The sequence below is a fragment of the Pipistrellus kuhlii genome, unplaced genomic scaffold, assembly GCF_014108245.1.
Source record: "Pipistrellus kuhlii isolate mPipKuh1 unplaced genomic scaffold, mPipKuh1.p scaffold_m20_p_2, whole genome shotgun sequence".
NCBI lineage: Eukaryota > Metazoa > Chordata > Mammalia > Chiroptera > Vespertilionidae > Pipistrellus > Pipistrellus kuhlii.
In genome coordinates, this window is record NW_023425515.1 from 138654370 (window position 1) to 138661540 (window position 7171).

Consider the following 7171-nt stretch of genomic DNA (forward strand, 5'->3'; position numbering starts at 1 on the left):
TTCCAACTATATGACACTTTGAAAAATGCAAAACTCTAAAGAAATTTTTAAAAATCAGTAACTGCCATAGGTAGAGGGAGGGGGAGGAAAAGCAAAGTACAGAGGATTTTTAGGGCAATGATATTACTCTATATGATCCTATATAATAAAAGTATAATATGCAAATCAACCAAATGGTGGAACAACCAGTCAGTGAGGGTCAGAGGCAGAGAGCAAGTGGTGCCAGGCCAGCCAAGGCACATGCCTACAGGCAGAGGGAGGTGACGGCGATGGGGGAAGGGGGTGGCAGTGACCAGCAGTAGCTAGGGTCTATCAGAGGGCAGGGCCAGTCGCTTCCCAGCCAGTGCTATCCCCTGATCTGCCCACCTGGTCACTTTCTGCAGAGGGAGGCCACTAGTGGCAGTAGTGGCTGGGCAATGGGAGGCAGAGCTGGTGCCATCCCCTGATTGACCCACCAGTTGCCTCCCTGCAAAGGGAGGCCAGACTGTAGCTTAGGTCCACTCCCCATCAGAAATGGGCCTAAGCCATCAGTCATACATCCCCTGAGGGCTCTCAGACTGTGAAAGAGTGCAAGCCAGACTGAGGGTCACCCGCCCCAAGTGCACAAATTTTCATGCACCAGGCCTCTAGTGTTATAATAATGGATAAATGTCATTACATACTTTCTCAAACGCACAGAATGAACAAGTCGAGAGTAAATCCCAAGGTAAATTGTGGATATTGGGTGATTATGATGAGCCAACGTAGGTTTGTTCTTGGTACAAAATTCTTGTGCGTAATGTTGATTATGGGGAAGGCTCTGAATATATAATGGCCCAGGGAAACCACTGTACCTTTCTTTCAATTTTATTGTAAACCTAAAATTGCTATAAAAATATAAAGACTTTTTAAAAAGAGTTGGGTGAGGTGCTCTCAAAAGAAACAAGGTTGAAATAAAGGTTGAAATCTTGAACTCTGTTACCAAAGAGACTTGGGTTCAAATTCAAACTCACACTCACCACCTCCTGTGCTTGATCAAATTACCCAACTACTCATCCTCACTTTTTCATTTGTAAAATGGGGATGATAATGGTTCTGACCTTAGGAGGTACATAAAATATGTAATATCATTCAATAATAAGGTCAGAATTTCAAGGGCATATTTCAGTTTCTAATTATTGAAAACTGTTTTTTCTTACTTGTGTTACCATAAATATCAACTGATATTAATAGATTTTAATACTTCAAAAACAGTGCATTACCATATTGATAGGAGGAAATAATATTGACATTATTTCACCCTTCTTACTTTTATTTTTTAAAATATATTTTATTGATTTTTACAGAGAGGAAGGGAGAAGGGTAGAGAGCTAGAAATAGCGATGAGAAGGAAGCATTGATCAGCTGCCTCCCTCCACAATCCCTACTTGGGATTGAGCCTGCAACCAAGGTACTTGCCCTTGACTGGAATCAAACACAGAACCCTTCAGTCTGCGGGCCACCACTCTATCCACTGAGCCAAACCAGTGAGGGCACCCCTCTTACTTTTGGAAGTACTAAATAAAAACAATCCCAACAATAATGCTTTCATTCAAACTGAGTAATATAAATTTAAATTTTTTAAATACACTCGTTCTAACACATTTGATAATACAGAAATTTAAAAGAATATCTCTAAAAATCAATTTCTAAAAATAATTACAAATATCAAAACAGCCATTTAAAAAGTAGAATTACTTATATTAACTTATATGGAACTTATTTTCTATTTTCAATAATATTAAGATTAATTAGATTTTTTTATTTGTTTGTTTGTTTGTTTAAATTTTAACGACTGAAACAAAACAGATCTAAAACCACAGCTTCTGAAAGAACCATTAGTTCTTGTATTTCTCTTCAAACTTGACCTTGGCCTTGCGTTTTAGAGCAGGGACTCTGAAGATGTCCTTGTTCATGACAGTTTTATCCAAGGGGATATCTACAGAGTACCTTGTGGGCATGAGGTGATTGTACTTATAAACTTTCACAAAAGACTTGATCTTTGACTTCTTGGCAATTTTCTTCTTGCCCATGGCAGCTGTCACTTTTCAGGGATTGTTGTCAATTCCAACCACCAGAGCAGGCGTCTTCAAACTACGGCCCGCGGGCCACATGCGGCCCGCAGAGGAGTCTGATTCGGCCCGCCAGGTTTTTTGGGCAGTGAGCACAGCTGAGGTGTTACAGTAGGAATTAGTAGTTCATATAGTCCGGCCCTCCAGCTCTCTGAGGGACCGTGATCTGGCCCCCACTTTAAAAAGTTTGAGGACCCCTGCACCAGACCATGGCTGTAGGGGCAATCTGAGGTGCCATCCTCGATATTCTTCATGATGAAGGCTTTGCATCCAGAGGAACATCCAGCCAGGACCATCACCACCTTCCCAGGTTTTGAAGGCAGCCACTAGGCCAAGAGCAGAAAGGAAAGAACAGAATCTGATTATTTTTGTTAGACATAAATTTTCTTTTGAGCTATTAAATCACAGGTAAAATGGTGCTAAATCAAATGGGTTTTATCTCTATTTTGGGAAAACTGATATGATTATCAATGAGGGAAAAAAAAGGCTGAAGAAATATCATATCTCAGGATTTTTACCCTCTTTTGCCTTTTAACTGAGCTTCTTTCTCTCATATATCTTGTACTTATCATTCATTTATTTCCATCTTCAAATATTTAGGTAATAGAGAGGTCTGGCTGTTTAGAAAACAACAAATTAAGCCAAGCCCTTTATGAAGCTGCTGATTTCAATAAACCTCCACGCTATTTGATTTGAAAATGATTTACATCTGTTTAAATTACCTCTTCCATTATTGAAAAATTTTTAAGTAATTCATTACAAATGGAATTTTATTAGGACATTTAAAAAGAATTTATTTGTTTTGTGACATTTATATTCACTAAAGTCTTATTGATAAAGTATGAGAAAAGAAGAATTGGCAAAAGTAAGTCATACTTAAGTATTTTTTTTTTAAATCACTAAGGTACCATCTCAAAAAAATGATGTTGACCTGTCAGTTATACCTTCTTTTCTGTGGGGATATACCTCCATGTTGCAGGGGAGATATACATATTGGCATGTATTGAAATAGTCTGCATCAAATTATCATCTAGTTGAGATGGGGGTGTAGCAAAGGGATGTCTCCAAGACTCAAAATCCCACAGAAAGGAACCGCAGTGTCACACTTGTGATATGGTGTCAAGATGAAGTATGCTTTGAATTTTATTAATAGTAGGGAACACATTTCACTGCTCACTCAAGTGTCGTGCTAGAACTGGATGAGTGTTGCCAATATAAGTGGATGGAGATCAACACTTTTGACACTCCTACTACCAAGTGCCTATAAAATGTTTATACCTATAATTGTGTCAAATTATGCTAATTGAGTACTGAAAAGACACTATAAGTTGAAGTATTCAAACAGTACGTTTCTCAGAATCGCATGGAGCTCTTCATGTTAGGTACTTGAAGGGCCTTTTTCCCTTTACCAAGTAGTGTCAAAGCACAATGGCCTAAAGTGTCATTTACTCTTAATTTAATCTTTAAAGGTAAGTATGAGGAAAGCAAATTTATTTAAATTCTTGATTATACAAATATAAGGCATTAAAGGTTTTAACTTCACTAGTTTTATTTTGTTTGTGTGTGTATTTTTTTCCAACCCAGTATACTACTATCAAGATTATTTCTTTGATAGAGGGTTTTTATTATAAATGATAATTTGAGTACAACTCAGAGTCTTTAACAATGTCAATCCATCAGTGGATATTAATATATCAGGTATGATTGTGAGTTAGGAAGAAAATGAAATAAAATACTGGTTCCTAGGAGAGTTTTCTGTGTGTTTGTTTTTCCCCTAACTCCTCTCAGGTCAAAATGAATAGGGATTTTTCTGAAAGTCATTATAGACAAACACAACCTCAATGACTTCTCAATTTTATTTTAGGATATTCTGCTTTTAGAAATATAGATAACAATCCTTGAGTTTCCAAATTCTGACCGTATTCTATTAAAATCATTTTTCTACTTTCCTGTTAAACTGCATTTAATCCTTTGTGTCAATGTGCTGAGGAAGATAGTAAAGAGATATCTGAACTTTGCCTTAAACTTCTTTAATCTTTTTTTAAGCTCTCATTCATGTAACACAGCTTCAGCAATCTGATTTCAACACCCCATCTCCCAGGGGGAAAATGCTAAGATTTCCAAGTTCAGAGACCAGTGTGAACCTGATTCTCCTCAACTAAAAGGTATTTAATTCTAACCGTAGATTCTCTACAGTGCCTCCTGGAGGCTTTTCAAGTCTTTTGAATTTTAATGGTAGTAAAGAGATCTTTTGTGCTGGCTGAAGGGATCCTAGAGCTGAGGGGATTGGTAATGGCATATGGCACAGGTGGTAACAGAGGATTTTTATCAGGTGTGGAAAACATCAACCCTCTTACGAGGCAACATATGCCGCCGAGAACACATTTGCCCAAAACCTTTGTTCCCTGTGTTGGCTGTGAGCACAATTTAGCGACCAATTTTAAATGCTGTTCTATTCCCAGTCCCTTAATGATGTGGGATTCAGCTATGGAAGAAACCTAATGACAGTGCCATTCTGTCACATTCCTTTCACTTTTCTACAGCGCGGATGGAGGAATCAATCTCTCAAGAAAAGTTTGTTTGCCGGCCTAAGAGTCTATTCCTAGCTCTTGTCTCTTCTCATCCAGTTCCAAGAGCGCTCTCCACCGTGAAGTAGTTCTGAACTATTTTTGCCTGTAAACAAGACACCCCACTGTTTCCCACCTTTCCTCACTGTTTTCATTCAATATCCTTTCTCTCAGTTCAAATAAACATCACATTATCTCATGTCCTTTCTATTATAATATTTTTGCATGAGAAATTATGTATTCCAATAGCAGCGGTATCCCCTTGCCCAAAGAGACCTGCTGGCAGATGGAGGGCAAGTGGTGGCTCTCCAGGCCTGAACTGACTATTAAAACTCCCAGCCCAGATTGATGGTGATTACTGTCTACCAGTTAGCCAAAGGCTTTATGACCCAAGCCGGCAGTGGCAGCCCATGCTATGTCAACAAGACGAAGTAACAGTTGAAGCATATTCATCTCTACAATCATTCCAGAAAGTAAGGAAATGCTTGATAGAGACTCTTTATCAACTTTAGCACAGCTTTAGCGATTAGTGTTTTTGTAACAAAGAGAGTAAGAGATTTTGCTCTATTAGTATTATATGACAAGAGATGGTAGAACGACTTTTAGAATGCGTTAGCCCTCCAGAGCAAATTTAAAAAGTATTGTCATCATTATACACAATATAGTGAATTTCTGAAGCGCCCTATTTAGAAGGTAAAGTAAAAAGTATAACACTCCAGTCTAATTATAATAAAAGTAATCAATTCACTCAATGTCTTAATATAGGTTAGGGTCCCTTTTTCTGGAAACATCCTAAAAGTGGAAGAGCCCCATTTGGTTGTTATTCCTACAGATATCACTGCTAGAATGTAGTCTCTATAGGACAGAATCCACCATTCTGGCAATCTAGCTCTTTCTGAACTGCTCATCTTTTCCCTTTTGGGACCAGGCAGCAAAATATGATCCTTGCAATTATGGAAGTTATTTTAGCAGATGTAAAATTTGGACTGCTAACTGACCTTTAAAAAAATGTATCTTTACAATCATTCCAGAAAGGAAGGAAATGCCTTCTTTTAAATTGATTATAGGGAACACAGGAGCTTTTAGTGTTCAATGATAGAGCAATTTGAGTAACAACAACAAAAATTTTAAGTAACAAAAAAACAAAAACAAAAAAGAAAGAAAGAAAGTAAAGATCCAGATCTTACCATCTTCCTGCAGACTGGGCCTCATCCTCCAGCTCAGCAAATCACATCATTGTTTGCAAGGAGGCTGCAGCCGCTCTAAATTTTACTTCCCCAGACGACATGGTTCAACAGGACCAGGAAAGAGGCAGCAGTAAAACAAAGAGCAGAAATACACTTGATCCTTGAACAATGCCGGAGTTAGGGGCATGGATCCTGCACTGCAGAAAATGCGCCTATAACTTTTAACTCAACCGTCAGCATATAAGTGATTCTTTACCCACAGATTCAACCAATCCCAATAGAAAACAGCATTTTTTTCCAATTACAGATTACACTCAATATTATTTTGTATTAGTTTTAGTGTACCGCATAGTGGTTGAACAATCATATACTTTAAAAAGTTAGAAAACAGCATTTTTATCCACAATTGGAAATTGGAAACTGTGAAACTGCAGTTGGGAATGTGAAAATACAGTTGATTTTCAAAATCTGCATATAAGTTGACCTGTACATTTCAAACTTATGTTATTAAATGGTCAACTATAATAAAATTTTTAATTAAAAAAATAACATTGGATTATAATATTGGATTATAATAGTATAAAATAAATATCCACTAGTCCATAGTAATAAAAAAATTATTGAATAAATAGACAAACAAATAAATGTGGGAGAAGACACAAATCTCCATGCAGAAGAATTCCAACTAATTTGTGTAGCTTCACCACCGTCAAGAGAATGGAGTGTAGCTTCCCACTCTGTAAGTGTGGATCGGTCATAGCGACTTCCATCCAAAGGTACAGTGTGGAAGGGAGTCAAGAGCAGCTTTACAGTGTAAAAGCTTGTAAACAGTACCTGAGTTGGGGGATCGAGGTCAACATTAACAGTGTTAATCATGTTGATTGCACAAACCCTTCATATCACATGATGAAATGCTACTGTAGTCTTCCTCCCAAAAGCCCATAACCCCAATCTAATCATTAGAAAATATCTGACAAAAGTCCTATTGAGGAGCATTTTGCAAAATATCTGATCAGTACTCCTTAAAACTGTCCAGGTCATCAAAACAAGGAAAATGTGAGAAATTGCCACAGCCAAGAGGAGCCTAAGGAGACATCCTGACTGATTGTAATCCTTGATGGAATTCTGAAACATAAAAAGGACGTTAGACAAAAATCTAAGAAATCTGAATAAAGTATGGACTATAGTTAATAATGTATTAATATTCAATACTAATTACCATACCAACCTAAAATGTAATAATAGGGGAAATTGGGTATGGGCTATATTAGAACCCTGTAATATCTTCCCAATTTTTTTCTGTAAATCTAAAACTGTTCTAAAATGT

At 37.3% G+C, this 7171-nt stretch overlaps 1 pseudogene; it reads right to left on the bottom strand.

Annotated features, from left to right (window-relative positions):
- Window positions 1-1829: 1829 nt before the first annotated feature.
- LOC118723086 lies at window positions 1830-3062 on the bottom strand (annotated as a pseudogene).
- Between the last annotated feature and the right edge of the window lie 4109 nt (window positions 3063-7171).